Source organism: Drosophila serrata, unplaced genomic scaffold, assembly GCF_035046125.1.
Source record: "Drosophila serrata isolate PLE 108 unplaced genomic scaffold, ASM3504612v1 contig_272, whole genome shotgun sequence".
NCBI lineage: Eukaryota > Metazoa > Arthropoda > Insecta > Diptera > Drosophilidae > Drosophila > Drosophila serrata.
The window spans coordinates 410,474-430,081 of record NW_028257170.1 but is presented as its reverse complement, the minus strand read 5'-3'; the positions used below and the strand labels follow the sequence as shown (position 1 = coordinate 430,081).

The 19,608-nt window shown below is 36.0% G+C and overlaps 1 long non-coding RNA gene across 1 annotated transcript in view; it reads left to right on the top strand.

Annotated features, from left to right (window-relative positions):
- The first annotated feature begins 13,960 nt into the window (after positions 1 to 13,960).
- Positions 13,961 to 19,608, top strand: part of LOC110176284 (uncharacterized) — a 344,989-nt gene continuing 339,341 nt past the window's right edge. The window contains exon 1 of the long non-coding RNA XR_015271934.1: positions 13,961 to 14,291. This is a non-coding gene — a long non-coding RNA (uncharacterized LOC110176284). The remainder of the gene's footprint in view (positions 14,292 to 19,608) is intronic.

The following is a 19,608-nucleotide window of genomic DNA, read 5'->3' as shown; positions in this document are numbered from 1 at the left end:
CAGCCAGCCAGCCAAGGCAGGCAGCTTCCGGGGAATCAAAAGCCGAAATGCGAATTTAGTTATAAAAAGCCAAATTGCGCTGGCAAATTAGTTGCCATTTAAGAAAGCATCGGGCCAACGTTGTCGTGGCAGCAACCATAAACCGTCGGAGTAAAATAAGGGTACACAAAGTAGACTTAAGTGCTACTCTTTAACATATTTTCATTACAATTTTGGAAGATATATACACGAAATTAATTAATGAATGATTAAGATGGAAAACTATGGTAACCAGAACTGGCAAAGTCTTCTTCAATATTTTGAGTGTAATTTTGCGACTTTCCTTTGTTTTTCCTAGAATGAAGTATACCTTCAGTTGTCCACTTAGTTAAGACCATAAAAACTGCACTCGAGACTGTTGGAAAATGTTCTTTCTTTTGGCAACAATGTGATAAAATCATAAAATTTTTTGATTTGACAAAATGCATGTTTGAGAGCACGCGGAAAATCTCAACGCAACTCATCTTCAAATGAAGTACAGGGATGAGCCAGAGAGAAAAATAGAGACTGAGAGATCATGGTTGGCAAGCCCTACCTGAGTTTTCCACTCCTTTTCGTTTTTTTTTTTTCATAGAGTTGTTAACAAAGTTTGTCGCTTGGCAAGAGAAAAAGCGAAGAGAGGAGTGGGAAAGCTGGGAAAACGGGAGAAAAAGTTAGCAGTTAATGCGACAAAAGGGATTTACGTAGACAAAGTTGGGCCGCATTGCAGTCATCGCTGGCTTCACTCCGGTCCTTGGGTATATTAGCTCACAGAAAAGTGCACATGATGAGTGGGAAAAAGTGGTTCACAGAGGGAAAGAGCGGGGATATAGAGGGCGAAAAGCTGACGGGGAAGCCCCTTGAAGCATAATAAAGAAAGCGCACGCACATCACGCCGACAGCATTGGCGCACTTCAAGGCCTCCAGCCTTCTCTCTACGCTGCGTTGAAAGGAAGAAGAAGGACTCAGGATGAGCTCATAGGCTTGAAGGTGCAGATTATGCACTGGGAGAAATGGAGACTACAATTTGGTATTTTTTAGATTTTAAAATATCTGTAATATAAAGCCTAGAAAGGGGCTTGCAGGAGTTCTATAAGAAAGCAAATGAACACTACCGTCTGAAGTTGATCTGTATTTTTATGTTTGAGATTTTTTATTGATATCTTTATTTTATTTTATATAAATATTTATTTTGACTGAAATTTTCTTTGAAGTTTAAAGTCTGTTTCCTGATCTTTACTTAATAAAAGAGTAAAAATTATTATTATCTACTTTTACACATGTTCTGCATCCTTAAAAGTAAATACTACAAAAATGTAAATCAATTTTCGAACTAATTTTTGAAGCAATAAATTCTTCTAGTATACTATATAGTTTCTTGTTCTATTAATTTTGATCTATATATAATTATTCTCTCTGTGTAATTTCCCTTCTTTTGCTGGCTTTAGTGTTTCTCCCCGTCCCCCGCCCTCTCATTTGCAGTTTGTGGTTTGCGGCAACATTTTACAAAAGGCGGCCATTGTGTTGCTTTAATGAAATGAATTGCTCCCGGTTGCGGGACAAGGGGAGATCTTGAAGCGTTAAGAGTTGTTATACTACCATATAGTACTTCCATCCACAGTGGCAATGTAAAATTTAAAGCCACTGAAAGATGCAGCGAAAACCACGAAGGATTCCTCGCCGGCAAATGTACACATGACCCACAATCAATCAATCGGAGACAATGGTTGAAACAGTTTTGGGAAAGGACACTCAAGGTTTCCCGGGGAGAAAGCGGGGAGAAAAACCTTTGGCAACTTTCTGTGGGTTTTCTCAAAGTTGAGATCAATGCAGTCAGAAAAATGGGGGTTTTGGTTAAATAATCGATATGGGTTTTTAATTAATTAAAGTTTGAGTAGGATAAGAAAGAATATATTGAAGAGAATAATAGTAACTAAAAGGTTTTTTGGGTATTTTGAAGTTATTCTTGAATTATTGTATCATTTCTATATACTTTATTAAAATATTGTATTATTAAGATTCATAAGAAGATACTTACTCATTTATAAATATTTTTAGAATTTATTTAAGATCATGAATAATGTGTTACCAACATCACAAATTCTTTGAAGATAGAGAGTTTCATCTCCAATAGAGATCTTCCTTTTCAGCATAAATATTATTATAGTATTATAATTTATTATTTTCTTTAGTTAACACTTTATTTGTGATCATTAAAATATAATTTTTCTAGCCACAATCCATCTTATCCCAAACTATTCAGGGAACAACTCATATGCGTATTCGTTTCCGCTTTCTGGCAACTTCTCCCATTCGCAGTCGAAACAAAAGCCACAAAATAATGTGCCATGAAATAGAAATTGTTTGCCACCAAAGCTGCAACTTGGGTTACATCTCCCCCTGTCTACTCCCGCCCCCCACCGAGGAGCCTCCTTCACTTTTCCTTTATATATTTGCGAATTTTCTGCAGCGTAACTTTTGGAAAAGTCTCTACTCTGCCCCCCCTCCGTTCTCTTTGGCCTGTCACTCTCACTTTGGACTTGACTTTGGTAGAATTTTTCAATTACACTACATTCAACTGTGCGGGCGCTTTTCCGAAGCGTGACTACACTAAAAGAAATATATAAGGGGTATTTTAATACAATTATCTAGAGTATTTCAATTTCTCTAATTAGATAATGTTTTAAAGAAGCTAAAAGTATAAATTACAAAAGGAAGTAAGTCTTTGGGAGAAGGAAAGTCCATTTCTAAACGTAGAAAGAAAAAGAACCTTAAAATATTGGTAATACATTTTAATTTTTAAAGTTCCTGACTTCTCAGCTGCAATCTATAAAGAAATGATTATACTAAAAGATTTAAATATGCTATATAAATTCTTAAAATTTATTTCTGTGCACCCTTAGGTTCCTTTTTTGGTGGCATGTATAAAAATGAAAACCAACTGGTAAAGTCACACCAAATGTGCCACAAAAGTGGACCCTGCCCACACTTTTGTTACTTCTTTTAGTTCTCAATGTCTGTGCAAGCTGCGAGACATTTTTAAATCTTAAAAATACTTTCGATTGGCCAGAACCAATGGGGGGCTCCAGGGCGAGAGAGAGAGCTGTGGGGCAGTTTTGGAGGAGTAGTGCCCCGGGGGAATGTGTCAGGATGCGTTGCGTGTTTTTTGTGCCACGCCACCTCGACTGGAATTTGGTTTCGCATTCGCTTGGAAAATGGCAAACGGTGGCATCAGCTTAGACGGACTAGACTTTTTAGCCCAAAAAATAGAAAGAAAATTGTAGCTAGGGATGGAAATTGGGAAATAAAATATTATACAATTATACAATTTAATTATTACAAAACTCGGCGAGTAATAACTATTTTAAACAAACATTAAGAGTGGGAATTAATGAAGAAAACAAGCTTCCAAAAATCCCAAATGGCTAATTGTTAAAAAATGTTATAATTAAGTATGTAATATACAAATAAATAAATAAACTTATGAAATAGTAATCTTAAAAGGAAGGTATTCAACAAGAACTGTTTTATACATATTTCTTCTTTGAGTTTTAAAGACTTAAGGTTATAAAAGAAGCATTAATTTTGTTACTTATCTATCATCATAAACAAACATGTTTAAATGTATTTAACAGTATAATGTATATAATATTTCTTAATATATTATTTAATATATTTAATTTAATTTTCTAAAATATTTTAAACTATTTTCCAGCCCTGATTTTGGATCCTTCAAAACTTCTAGAGGAACCACGTTTTCCCAGACTCAACTCTCCTCGCAGTCTGCCTTCGCTGGCTGGAAATTTGTTGCGCAGGCTATAAAGTCAGGTAAGTCCAGGGGGGAGGGCGGGAAGACAGGTGCCCGGGGACAATTTGGTAAGGTAGTGCAGGGTGGCAGGCTACTTTTTTTTTTTTTTTGGGATGGCCATCTCGCACATTTGGGGCACGTGATGTTGCGTTTGTCGCCGTTGCCGTGGCGATTTTCATGTTACAAAGTCGCCAGCCTCAGTACTATCGCCATGCTTCATGACCATTCCCATTCCCATTCTCCATCGTCATCGTTGTCTGTCGCCTGTCGTCTGTTTTGTGTAAAGAGTTTTACTCTGCAGATGCAACACTGAAAGAAAATATGTAGGAGATATGTTAGGATCTATTACAATAAGCCTTAAGACCTTCAATTGCAAAAATATATAAGCAAAACTTAGGCGAAAAAGAAGGGTTTCCCTTGAAATTTAGAAAGACTTAATTTAGATATTTCTTAGATTTTTCATTACATTTTCTTTTAGTGCATCTCCCAGCCTATTTTTCCGCGCTGACAATTTTTGGTGCAGCCTTTTTGGGTTGCAGGATGGTTTTGGGTGGGGCTTTTCCTGTGGTGAGTCATGTGTCTGCCATCCATCTCCATCTCCATTGCCGGCCCCTTAGTATCTTTCGTGTGCTTGGTGTGTTTGGAAATGGTTACAAAATGCGTAATTAGCGTTATGGCAGGGCATTTTCCTGTTTTCCTTACCGACCTTCCCAACAAATACAGGGGGCGTGCCTAATGGGCGTTAGCGGAAAATGTGGTGTTGCTAAGCAGGCAAACTATGGCGCATTAAGGTGGGAATTTTGAGTAAAAGAAAGGGTTACAGTAAAGATAAAATTACAAAAAATATAGTAGGAAAATTAAGAAGAATAATATATATATAAAAAATATTTAAGCAACACGATATCAAATTCATTCTTCATCAGTAATAGTGACAAACTTTACATTTAGTTTAACATTTTTTTATTCCCTCCGCATTTTCGATATCTTTGCAAATTTTCTCAACCATAAAAACCGCTATCCCATATATATTTTTTTATGGCGAAAACTTCGGCAAAAAATGTTTCTTCTTGTCCACCAATTTCAATCAAGTGCTAAGCCCTAGCCCCTGTAAGCCCATAAAAAAAACTAATTCAATGTTTCTTCTTTCACATTCAAATTAAAAATGGCCAGGACGAGCAGTTAACTATATCCCATGTGTGTGTGGATCTTTGTCCCATGCTGAATATCCTTCTTTGTATATATGTAAAGGCATTTCACGCATTTTGTTTGTCTCGATTTCCCTGTCCCCGAGTGTCTGTCTGCCTTTCAGCTTTTTTAATTCGTTTTTCGTTGCCTTTGCCCCGGGAAGGAAATACAATAGGAGAAGACAAGTGGCGAAAGGTGGAGCAGGACTTTGGGGGTCCTGGCAATTTCCGTCTGCGTTATCGAGAACGTATAAACAATAAAAAACAAGCGGGGAAAACGAAGGAAGGAAACTATACACCAGACAGTCAGACGGACCAGCTCCAAATGTCAACCCTTACAGGGGGAGGCTTAACCAAGCCCACACCCTTCTCAAGGACTTCAATACAATCCTAGTTGATGTCACCCAAAAAAAAGGAGAAATTTTACAGCCTTTATTTTCGACTCGTGTCTTAAAGTGTAAGCTTTTAGAAGGGGTACAGGAATGCTTCAGGAGAAGGAGGTGTTAAGGGTTTCTATATTTGATTTCAGATAAACAGGATTCTAAAATCTATATATAATCTAAATGTAGGCATAGCAATTTATTTGGGAAACTACATTTTAAAGAATATTTCTTAAAGTTAAGGTGAGCATAAACTTCTTTTTCTTGAGCTAAAGATGTTATGATATTAAATAAGATATACTTATGGAAAAGTATCTAAAAACCAGTTTAATTAACTTTTTATATATGATTAAAGGAATATGTTTTAAAGACAACTCCTCGAAACTCCTGTCCTCTTTTGAATTTTTTTTATATTAAATAATACTTCAAGTCATTGCTTCCACCTTACTTTCTCTTCATATTAACTTATTCTCCTTTTCTACAAATATTTTCCCATGTCTGGTAACTGGTTTCTTCTCTTATTTGGCATACCCTCAAATAATGCTGATGATGAATTTCGATCCAAATGGGTTGTGGCTGTCATGGAAACAATCAATACTTCAGGAAAATGGGGAACGTGTAGTTTCCTTTTTCGTAGCAAATCCCAAACCTTGGGTTTGCCTCTTCAATTTCATCCTTTTTTTGGAGCTTTGTGTTTATGCGGAAACTGGCGCCGGATTTAGTAGCAATTTTGTCTGGCAAAATGGGTAATAAAATGTTGAAAAAAAAAAGAAATTCAAAGTAGAGAACAGAAAGGAGCCGAAAAACCTTCCTTCTACCATATTTATTTACCAAAATTATCATTCTTTATGGTTTTAAATACATTTATTAAGGATTTAATGCTATAAATACATTTTTATTAACATTTATTAAGCCTTTATTAAGTATAAGTTTGAGTAGAGAAAATCAATTTACAGATTGATTTGCATAAATTTCCTGAAACTTGTCAACCATTTGGAACAATTGCTGATAGAGTGGAGTTTTAATCAGCGGACTTTCGATTTCACATTGCGGTTAACTGCAACAAGCCAGGGACAGCAGGACTCGTCAGGACCCAGGACTCTCACATATATGGCCACCTCTATTCCATCGAGCAATCGGCAACCCAAACGGATATCCGCTCCGTTTGATTTCCGGCATGTGATTGAGTGCACAGCGATTGAGAGCAGCGATGGATGGCTGCAATGACGTCGCAATGATGACGCAGTACCTTATAGAGGCAGTGCCGATGATTCAGCCGTTTTTTTTCGGGGGAGCTATTTAGATGTTTATAGAGTTATATGTTATTTGTTGAATTTAGGAGAGCTCTGGTAATGTAGTTTATTTTGAAAGTATTTTATTGGGGATAACATAGGTTTTAAGGGTTTTTTTGAAAAGTAACTTTAAATATGTTCAATGTTTAATTAAAATTTTGTCATATATTGTTGATGATTTTAGTCTTTTTATCGTTAAGTAAAATCATTTGTTTTTATATTTTTAAATGTTTGACTAAACATTTCTTTATTGGAGTGAAATGTTAGGTCCAGAATTATTCCACTTATCATAAATTTATAGATTTATAGTTACTTATATATTTTTGTAGCTATTTTTTTCTGTCATCTCTGTCTTGGAGTCTGCTTTATTTTTGGGGGATTTGTCATTTTCGTGGCTTCTCATCAGCAGCATTCATAAAGCGATTAGTTCTCGAATCTCGAACGTGTGCCGATTAATTGGCTGCATAGCTTTAGATATGCCAGGCACTCGTTTTCTATGTCAGCAGAAAAAAAGTATCAAATTACATTCCTTTTTTTTGGGCGTGAATTGTTATTCAATGCTCATTCTGGGGGTGTTTGGTCAGTTGGGGAGGTGTTTCTGCTGCTGCGGGTAGTTCAAAGGAATCACATCAAACGACTGCACTGGTAAGCAATAAAATGTGACAGGGTGAGAAATGTGCTCATGTTTGAGGGGGAAATGCCCAAAACTGCAGATATCTAAGGGTATGACATTTTTTGGAGAATTAATTCAGAATTCTATCACTACAAATTATTTCTATATAAATTATATATATTTATGTTAAAAAATAATGAAGTAATGCCTGTTTTCATTTCATTCAACAAGTTTTAGATTAATATTATATATAGAGGCTATATTTTAAATTTAATTAAAAACTATTGAAAACTGTAATACTTATATTTTTTTTTCTAAAAGTTTTTCGATCGTTCCTAGCTGCACTATACATATAGAGCACCGATTCACCATGCTCCAAATTATATATCAGTAAAATTATGTAGAGGAATAACTCCTTGCTCTTAAATTTGTTTCAAAACACATATCGCACATATCAAGTCTCAGAAATGTTTTGTGTTACAAAAGTTGCAAGTCATTGTTTATTAGTGTTTAAAGTTAGTAACTGATCATACATACTTACTGGTCCTTGATCAGAGTTACTTACTGATCAGAGTTAAATTAAATATCAGCTCGCTGCTCCTCTCTGCCTCTCCCCCTCTCTCGATATGTTAGTCGCTCTATGTTAATCTCTAGAGGCAACTCCTCTCCCGCCCACTCACACTCACTTTCTCTGCTCCTCTCTTTCCTCGGGGACTATAAATAGAGGCGCTAAGGGCCCGCGCGCCTCAGTCTGTCCTAGGGGTACCTAGTGTTAACATCTCAAGTGATAGTGATAGTGATTACCTTTCGATCCCAAAAATATGACGTGGCCAATGCAATACATCTGGATGACCAGGAAGAAGCTCACTTGGATAAGGTCACCCAATCTTGGTCACTACACTGGAAGGAAGTAAACAATGACGTGTCCTTTACTGCGGTAAGTCTTAACCATGACATTTATATTATGTATGAAGAATCTATTGGTGGTATCAGATTTAGGTATAGAATTTAGACTTTGGTCCCATTTACATACTTACTGGTCATAGATACTTACTGTTCAGAGTTACTTAAGTTCATTGATACTTACTGATCATAGTTATTTACTGGTCATAGATACTCACTGATCGTCGTAGATACTCATTGATCAAAGTTAATTACTGGTCATAGATACTTACTGTTCAGAGTTACTTAAGTTCATTGATACTTACTGATCATAGTTATTTACTGGTCATAGATACTTACTGTTCATAGATACTCACTGATCGTCATAGATACTCACTGATCAAAGTTAATTACTGGTCATACGTACTTACTGTTCAGAGTTACTTACTGTCCATAGTTACTTACTGATCAGACTTACTTACTGCTCATAGATACTTACTGATCATAGTTACTCACTGTTCATACTAACTTAGTGTTGAAAGATACTTACTGATCCCCTATCTTTCCTATGTCAGCTATATATATACATATATATAATCCACCGATCCGCCATGCTCCAAATTATATACCAGTAAAATTATGTAGAGGAATAACTCCATAGTTACATTCATAAACCTTGCTCTTAAATTTGTTCCAAAACAAATCTCGCACATCTGGGCATATGATTCCCAACACGTTCTAACATCCCCGGAACGAAGTGACTGCTGCCGGCCACGTCTCAGAAATGTGTTGTGTTACAAAAGTTGAAAGTCATTGTTTACTAGTGTTCAAAGTTAGTAACTGATCATATATACTTACATGTCATAGATACTTACTATTCAGAGTTACTTAGTTTTTATTGATACTTACTGTTCAGAGTTACTTAGTGATCATAGTTAAATACTGATCAGAGGACAGACGGTATTACTTCTCTTTATAAAATTTCTTTGTTTAAGTTTTTATTGTATCTTCTTTTAGTTTCTATCTTTTTTTCCTTCTTAATTCCTACCCTTTGTGGAAATTTGTATTTTTAGTTTTCCACTTAGTCTTCCATTCTTATCTGTATCACCACCAAAAGTCTATGCTCATTTGCCATTCATTCTTTTATAAATTTTACACAGCTTCCCGAAACGGATTTTTCTTTCTTGTTTCTTTTTTTTACTTCTCACTTTTATGGTCTTTTCTTGCCATGGCTTCTCCCAGCCTTCTTTGCCAACTTTTCCAGCGACCTGTCGGGCACAATCTCTAGTGTCTTGGGCGACTATCAACAGATTATGTGATAGTTAAAGCCCGCCATTTTTAATTGCCATGGCAATGACATCGCATGCCAATCTCTCTCGTTATCCTGTTCCGCCCTGCCCCTGATGCCTGGTGCTCCTGTTTCCCCTTTTTTGCTACCCAGGACACCATATACCACCTACCTACCTACCACTTTGATCCAGGCCATCTGAACTATCCTCGAAAACTTAGCCACATCATAAAAAGTGCTGGCAGGCGATGTCGCAGCCAGGAGTTCCGGTTATGATGGTTACACTGGGGGAAATAGTGGGTTAGAAGGGTTGAAACTGTATATATTAAGTAAAGAAAATATGTATAGTATTTCCGGGTTTGATTTATAATTGTTGCTTGTTGTTTGATTGTGAATGTTTCCTTAAGGGTGTTTTAAATTGAAGCAAAGGAAACTGTATGAAATGTATAGGCTTTTAAATGGTAAAATTACAAAAAATAAGTTAAAAATTATATTATATTACTAAGGAAATATCTATCATCAAATTTCTATCTAAAATAACAAGCAACTACATCATGTTACTTGAAAAAAGTTAGTTCTACCTTTGAAACCAATCCATTTTTCCTGTATAGTTGGTAACCATAAGCCACGTCTCATCATGCCTTTTAGCCCCCCACTAGCCATAGCCCCGCACTTTAACCCCTTTTTCGCTAACCCCTTGTCCCCTCGTTAACCCCTACTGGTGTCTAACCCCACTTTAACCCAACACTAACCCCCACTATTTCCCCGTTTGATATCCTCGCACCGCACTTCATTTGAGACTTTGAACTGCAAATAGACAAACGTGTTTCACAGCAGCAGCATCAGGAGCAGGAGCAGGTCCACCAAAGAGGGGGGGTGGGGAGAGGGAGTGATGGAGGGTGGTGTCCCATCTGCTTTTCACTTTTCACATTTCCATCATCACAGCCTTTTGCGCCGCCTTTGCTTTCGTTTTTTGCTGTATTTGCATATCAAATTAAAAGCGCCCGAGTAATTTTAGCGCTTTCCACACAGACTCTCAGATGGATAGAGGGATCTGACGAAGGGGAAAGGAAACGGAAGTTTGCCAGGAGCCAGGGGAGGAGGGAGCAGGGATTTTCCCTACCATATATATCCCCTCTACACCACAACATGGCGCGTTTTTCCGGCACATTGTCTGATTGTCTGATGAGGGCACAGCCCGTAGCTGTGAAATAAATAAAATACACGTTAGATGGTTCGGCATTTAAAAGCTATAATTAAAAAGCAACCAAAAACAGTGGCACCCAGAGTGGAGCTGGGTAAGAGTAAAGCTAGACGAGCTGGGGATTTGATTTACTCCTGGTCTGGCCGGGAATCTCCCGGACTTTGCTTTGTAAAATATTCAAATGGCGCTCGCAATGCGTCGACACACAAAATGGCATTACAATCGTATAGAAGCGACATGGCTGCACAGGGAAAAATATTTTAATATAAAGATATTGATTTTTTACAGAGCAGATTACTTAGGTTTATAAACAAATGGCTCTTAACTAAACAAAAAAAAATAACATGATTATTCTTTATAAATTTCAAGTCTTATGTTTCTAAAGAAATAGGTATTATTACCTTTAATCTTCGAAATCCATATTAATTCTTTAAAAATGGAATGTAATCCCAATTTTCTCAGTGTTGTATCTATATCTGTATCTATGTTGATTGTGTGTGTTCTATCTCTATCTGTGTCTGTGCATTTTAAAGCAACTTTTTTAGGGCCTCAAAAGCATGTAAAGCAAACAAATTGTTTTCGATTTGTTTATCAATGAACCAACAAGTGGATTTTTAAGTGCAAAACAAATTCACTTATTTTGATTTCACTGATTTGGGAATTTGTATATTAAATTTACTTTTTCTGTTAAGGAGAATATAAAAATATAATATTTTGTTGATAATAAAAGGAAGATTTCATTTTAGAAAGGTTTTCCTGAATTCTATATTAAATTAAAATCTTATTCAAATTCATATTTTGAATATTTCTTACAGTTTACCACTAAATTCCACTATGAAAGTGAGTTTTTAGGGGATGTGTGTGTGTGCTTATAAGGTGTGCCTGTTTTGGTGTGTGAGTCCTTTATTATTCAAGATTATCCTGCGGGTATTGAAGTGCCAGGCGCTCTGCTGCTCTGTTGCCACAAAATCCTGAGAACTCCCTCGACATCACCAAATCGATGACATGTTTGCGTCGCCAGCATGTCTGAGATTGGTCCTGTCGCACCACAGAAATCCACAGCTTCACAGTAACCCAGCGAAAATCCAGGAAAAACTATAATGGTTAAGCTGGAAAAGCTACAGAAAAGTACTGTATTTTTACGGGAAAAATATGTTTTTTCATATTAGAAATATTGCAAATATTTTGTGAAATGGAAAGGGTGTAAAAATTATGTAAAAAAAATACTCAAGTGTTGTATCTATATCTAGTTTCTAGACTTGTTTAACCCCCCTTTTCCCTCAGTGTTTATTTTCTCCTCCATCGTTCAGGTTTTAGTTACATAATTTGATTAGTTGCAGCCAAATTTTCCAGACATCATCATAAATATTTGAAGCGCAAGGCAAGAAGAATAAAAAAGAAAAGATTTATTTACTGATTATAGACACAATGATTTATGATTGCCGTCATTGTTATAGCGACTTGTCAGTTAGTCCAGTCCAGTCAGTGGCTCAGTCATTCAATCAGTGGGCCGTGTGATTAGCCCTGACATGTTATGTCAATTTTCCAAATCATTTTCTCCTGCTCTCGCTCCCAGAAATCAAACAAAGGATCAAACACACACACACAGACACACAGAGCCGGAAAAAACGAGGAATCCTTTAAAAACTTGCCCAAACAGCGTTCTTTCATTAGGCAAACAAAAGCAGGACGCGACGCTTGATGGAATTAGTTTTATTTTATTTCTTCTCTTTTTTTTGTTTGGTATTTGGAGCTGTGTGCTTTGGCGCTCGTCCTTCCCAATTTTCCAGGGGACTCGTGCAAACCATTTAAAACGCAGATTGTCATCCATTAAGAGATTAGAAATTTTCAAGAGTGTTTTTTTTTGTCCACCCATCATCATCATCGGTGTGTGTGTGTGTGCCTGTGTGTGCATGTGCTCGTCCTTTGTCTCACTTGGCCAGAATGGCATGAGTTTCGCAAACAGGATATAGACAGGACATTCGGAGCGGTCGTAAAAAATATCGACGCCGGATTTCAGGAAGCATCAGCAACTTTCCCATAAAAATCACTTCAAATGTCATATTAGGCTGGGTGGGAGATGGTTTTCGGATTTCGGGCCAATCCCCTTAGCCAAAAGGACAATTGGCAGGGCAAAAAGAACCTAAAGTGAGGAGTAAGGAGCATGCAGGAGCAGGAGCAGGAGCAGACAGAATTGGAAGCGAATTCGTATCGGCAAATTGAAATCTGTGCGACCGAGTCAAACGCATAAGTTTGGCCGGAGACGAAAAAGACGGAGATGAAGTTCAGCCAGCCATAGAATACATATGCTTGACGTAATCCTTTTTGGCCGGCAGTGTCCTAGCACTTTGTCCTCCGCTTGTTCACAGGATTTTCGACAAATTTTGTCTGTTTTGACTCGGGCAATAGCCACTGCCACTGCTACTGCTGCTGTTGTCACTCGAAGTTGTGCTTGTTGTCGTTGCCATTGCCGGCGTTTCAAATCATTTTCAATTGCTTGACCAAAGGAAATGGGTGCTCATATTTTAAGTAGTGGCTGGCAGTGGGTAAAGTTGCTTACTGTTACGCTTCAACAAAGATCATTCTCTGAGCGTAGAGCCAGAGCTTGGGCTGAGCTTCAGAGGGGGAGAAGCTCCCTTATCTGTAACTTATACATATGGTTGGACAGTTATGTTCAAACGAATAGGAATCACAGTCATTTACAACATTTCTACATGAATAATAATATAAGAGATTTAAATTCAGGTAAAATAGATATTTTTGGTACCTTAAAAATTTTATAGCATACTTTTTTGGGAAACCCCTTCTAAAGCATTTTAGATAAATTGTAATTTAAATTTAATTTAGCTTGCAATTTTACAATGATATTGTAATTATATTAAATTCGAAATGTATTTAGTTTTTATTAATTAAGCTTTGATCATAATATTTATATATTTATCATACTTAAAATATCCTTTTCTAAAAATTTCTTTATAATTAAACATTATTTTATGTTTTATTAACAAAGCAACACATTTTCCCCTAAATCGTTCCTATATTCCTGACCACAACTGTTAGCTTTACGACACAGACCCAAATGTCAGTGTGCCTGTGTGTGCGTGAGAATGGAATGCTACTCTCAAGTTAAAGTGTAATTGCATTAGCAAAGTGGCTGCAAAATTTAAATTACTGCACATTGTTTGTCTCGCTTTAATGCACACTTCAATTTGCATTTAAATTTAAATTTAAATTCCAAATTTGATTGCAACGGCAATTGGCAAGCGCAGCCAACTTAATAGCTTTGGCGATAAACATATCGGTCCCCAAGGCTGTTATCGATCGAAAGCTTAAAAAACAACACCAAAAACAAATCAAACGAAATAAAAGCTAATTAAGTGACATAATTAGGACAAATTAGGTTGGCAAATGTTCGCAAAACAAAAAAATAGTAAGAATATGTATTAATAGTGTCATAATGCGCATTTCGCAGTAAACAACGCGGCGGTCTAATTAGTGTATGTGTGTTTTTAATGGTCACTTGTGAAAATTTAACGCTGCCGGGCATCGTAAAGCAATTTTAAATAATCAATTCAAATAATCAACACATTCCAGTTAAAACACAAAGGGCAAATAACAAGGGGTGAGTGAAGCATTTTAAGTTATTGTTTAAAGACATTTTATTTAGCTGCAAGCGCTGGCGAAAAAAACAATAGTTAGCTTTCAATCTAACGGGGCAAATCTGCAGGTGCATCTATGTTGTTTTTGGTGTTTTTGTTCTCATCACTGAGTAACTCGGATGACGTCATCGGGAGAGAGGTTTATGCTCTTAAGCGTGGGAAAAAATATAGAATAAAGCCCTCTCCAGACTTCTTCTTAGTTGCTGTTCCAATTAGACGAGCGTAAATCACATTACAGTGGGACATGACAGGTATTTTGTTGTCCAAATAAATTTGGGAGGTCAACATTTTTCGTTTTTTTTTTTAAATATTATTTTTCAGCTTTTTTCTAGTGGTTTTGGTATTAAAGAAAAGGAATAATATTGAAAAGGATTTTTTTTGCATTTCGTTTTGAGATTTGTTAATAATATAATATTTATTATATGTGGTCAAAATAGGGTTCGTGGGAATTTTTTTTATTTGGCACTCGTTAATCATCAAATATCCCATTTCCCTCCCACCACTAAATCTACTTAAAAATTCTTCGTTATATATATATAGAGCCCAAGAAAAGTTGGTAAATACCACTGTATGTAAATCATGGCATCAACTTTGCTTGGCAATGGGCAGGCGCAGCCAACTTAACGTAATAGCTATGGCGATAAGCTTATCGGCCCCTAAGGCTTTTTAAGATCGAAAGTTCCAGAATTACAAAACCAAAAACAAATCAAACGAAGTAAAAGCTAATTAGGTGTCATTATTGAATCGAATTCGGTTGGTAAATGTTGTGGAAAAAAGTAGTAAGAATATATATTAATAGAGTCATAATGCGCATTTCGCAGTAAGCAACGCGGCGTGTGTGTGTGTGTTTTTAATGGTCACTAGTAAAAATTTAACGCAGCCGGGCATCGTAAAGCAATTTTAAATATTCAATTCAAATATTCAACAAATTCCATTTAAAACACGAAAGGCAAATAACAAGGGGTGAGTGGAGCATATAGTTATTGTTTATAGAAATTTTATTTAACTACAATCGTTGGCGAAAAAAGAGAACAGTTTTCTTTTAATCTAACGGGGCAAATCTGCAGGTGCATCTATGTTGTTTTTGGTTTTGTTGTTCTCCTCACTCAGTAACTGGGATGACATCATCGGGAGAGAGGTGTAGCGTGGGAAAAATATAGAATAAAGCCCTCTCCAGACTTTTTCTTAGTTGCTGTTCCAATTAGAAGTGTGTAAATCCAATTACAGTGGGACATATGATGTATTTTATTGTCAAAATAAATTCAGGGGGTCTAAATTTTTTGCTCGTTTTAAAAATATTATTTTTTATCTTTTTTCTAGTGGTTTTTGCATTAAAGAAATGGAATAATATTGAAGTGGAATTTTTGCATTTCATTTTAAGATTTGTTAATAATATTATATTAATTATATGTGGTTAAAATAGGGTTCATGGGAATTTTTTTTTATTTGGCACTCGTTAATCATCAAATAACCCATTTCCCTGCCACCCCTAAATCTACTTAAAAATTCTTCGTTATATATCTTATTTTAGCCCAAGAAAAGTTGATAAATACCACTGCAATTAAATCATGGCATCAACTTAACTTTACTCTGCTTGGCAATGGGCAGGCGCAGCCAACTTAACATAATAGCTGTGGCGATAAGCTTATCGGCCCCGAAGGCTTTTTGAGATCGAAAGTTCCAGAATTACAAAACCAAAAACAAATCAAACGAAGTAAAAGCTAATTAGGTGTCATTATTGAGACGAATTCGGTTGGCAAATGTTGTGGAAAAAAATAGTAAGAATATATATTAATAGAGTCATAATGCGCATTTCGCAGTAAGCAACGCGGCGTGTGTGTGTGTGTTGTTAATGGTCACTAGTAAAAATTTAACGCAGCCGGGCATCGTAAAGCAATATTAAATATTCAATTCAAATATTCAACAAATTCCATTTAAAACACAAAAGGCAAATAACAAGGGGTGAGTGGAGCATATAGTTATTGTTTATAGAAATTTTATTTAACTGCAAGCGCTGGCGAAAAAGAGAACAGTTAGCAAATCTGCAGGTGCATATATTTTTACCTGTTTTTGGTGTTGTTGTTCTCCTCAGTAACTGGGATGACATCATCGGGAGAGGGGTGTGCTTAGAGCGTGGGAAAAAATAGAATATAAAGCCCTCTCCAGACTTCTTCTTAGTCGCTGTTCCAATTAGACGAGCGTAAATCACATTACAGTGGGACTTATCATGTTTTTTTTTTCAAAAAAAATTCGGGTAGGTCTAAAAAGTTCGTTTTTTCTAAAAATAAATGTTATTTAGCTTTTTTTTAGTAATTTTTTGGGATAAATCAAAAAGAATAATATCAATGTAGAGTTTTTCATATTATTTTAAGACTTCTTTCGACTTAGAAGAGGGGAATGTTTAAATATTAAATGAAATTTGCCAAAATAGGGATTAGGGGAATATTTTTAACCATAGTTATTTTTCATTTTAGTTGGCATTCATTATTCTTAAAATAGCCCCATTTAATTGCCCTCTAAATCTTCTTAAAACTCCCACTTTAATATATCTTATTTTAGCCCAAGAAAAGAGTAAATACCACTGCATATAAATCATGGCATCAACTTAACTTTACTCCCCTTAGCAATGGGCAGGCGCAGCCAACTTAATGGCTATGGCGATAAGCTTTAGCTTTCGATCGAAAGTTCAAAAACTACAAAACCAAAAACAAATCAAACGAAATAAAAGCTAATTAAGTGTCATTATTAGGGCAAATTAACTTGGCAAATGTTCGAGGAAAAAAATAGTAAAAAATATAAATTAATAGTGTCATAATACGCATTTTGCAGTAAGAAACGCGGCGGTTCATTTTGTATTTGTGTGTGTGTGTTTTTATAGGTCACTAGTGAAAATTTAAAGCTGCCGGGCATCGTACAGCAATTTTAAATATTTTTAACAACTCCAGTTAAAACACAAAAGGGAAATAACAAGGGGTGAGTGGAGCATATAGTTATTGTTTATAGAAATTTTATTTAATTGCTAGCGCTGGCGAAAAAAAGAACAGTTAGCAAATCTGCAGGTGCATCTACGTTGTTTTTGGTGTTGTTGTTCTTCTCAGTAACGGGGATGACATCATCGGGAGAGGGGTGTGTTTTAGAGCGTGGGAAAAAAATAGAATATGAAGCCCTCTCCAGACTTCTTCTTAGTCGCTGTTCCAATTAGACGAGCGTAAATCACATTACAGTGGGACACATCATGTATTTTGTTGTGAAAATAAATAAGAGGTGGTCTTTAATATTCGTTCTTTCTAAAATAAAATTTTTTAGTTTTTTTTAGTGGCTGTTTGGGATAAAAAAAAAAACAATAATATTGAATTGGAGTTTTGCTGTTTATGAATTTATCTTTTGGCTCCCAGTTTTGTGCACCTGAAATGTTGATTTATCCGCTGCCAGCGAGATATTCCGTTATTGCACTTGTGCGCTTGTTTTGATTTAATGGCAAGCTGCTCAGTTATCACTTTAATAACTTGTCAATATACATACATAAAATGTTGGTCGCTGGGGCTGCCTCTCTCGCTCCCCCCCTCTCTCTTCCCCCTCCTCTCTCTATCGTCTAAATGCCGGCAAAACTTTCCCCCTTTTCTATGGCTAAACCCATGGCTGCTGGTCGTCGTCGTCGTCTGCGTCTCGTCCATGTCGCGCGTCTCCTTTTAGTTTGGTTTTCATCATGAATTTTCAAAAACTTCACTTCGCTAAAATTGCAGCAGCAAAGCTGGCAACGGGAAAGTTCTTATCGCCATCGCAGTCGCCGTCGCATTCGCCGTCTCACTTATCTTGGCATAAAATTTGTTTCCACAACGCGCAGCGTGAGGCTGAAGAGCGAGTGGGAGTTGTACAGTGGTCACCAGAAAGTTTGTTCTTGAATTTGCTTGGAACTTTTGATTGTGGAATTTTATTTTGGTTTATAATTAATATTTTGGTACATATAAGTCTTAAAAACTTCTTTTATGATTACATTTGTATCATTTATCCCACGAACTCTTATCTTTCTGTTTATGAAACAATTTTATTATATATTATACATAATAGTATATTTAATATTTGAATAATATATAATGTATGAAAATATTGTCTTATATCTATAACAATATATTTAATATTTGAATTTTATATATATTATAAATACTATTAGTATTATATATACATAAGGCGATAATTTGCCGCAAAAGGTGAGGGTATAGAAACATTGGCTACCGGAAGTAAGTTTCCGATCTTGTTTTTTCTTTAAATTTACCGCTGAGTCTGGTGATTTTTTTTTTTAAATTTATTTAAATTTTAAAAACTAGTTTTTCCAATAATACTATATAATTTCTAGATAGTCTATATATTTCCATTATCCAACTTTTTACTGTACTTTGGTTGTTTGTTGCTTTAGTTAATAAGTCTGAAGTTAGTTTCAGTTCTTGTTATTTTTATAAATAAATATTATTTTTCAAATAATAAGTTTTTCAAATAATTATTAAGTTTTCCAAATAATAAGTGTTTCAGTATTATTTGAAAAATTTATTATTTAAAAAACTTATTTATAAAAATAACAAGAACTGAAACTAACTTCCGACTTATTAACTAAAGCAACACACAACCGAGGTACAGTAAAAAGTATAAAGTAATGTATAAATATAATTTCTAGGTACTCTTAATATTTCCATTTGCATACTGTTTACTGTACCTTGCTTGTTTGTTGCTTTCTCATTGCCCTTCGCTTCCCATTTTCTTGCCAACTTATTCTTGTTAACGGCTCTTTGCTACCGCTACCGCTACTTTTAGCCGCCATTGCTGTTATTATTGTTGTTGTTTTTGTTTCTGGTTTGTTGTTTTAGGTGGGACAAGAATTTTTGTGGTAAGAGGAAAAGGGCAGAAGAAGAAGGGGAATGGGCTGTGGGGGAAAAAGGGACCGCCGCCGCCTCTCATTTTAATATGTCCCTAGTCGCGCGAAATTGCTCAAGACATGTTTGTTTTTAAACAGATTACATTATTTTATGAACGCATTTCGGCTGCTGCTGCCGCTGCCGCTGCTTCTGCTGCTGCTGCGTTGATAATATGCAAAAACTTGGCAAACAATAACACAGAACGCAACCCAGAAAATCGTCAAATTCCACTGAAAAGTTACCTCCCTTTCTCTCATACTAGCACACATATTTTCGCTCGTATTTTCCCGCACACACAGTTTTCCAGGCACACACACACACGCTCTCTCTTTTAGCCTTAATGCTTATGCAAACATTGCCTGGGAATATGGCC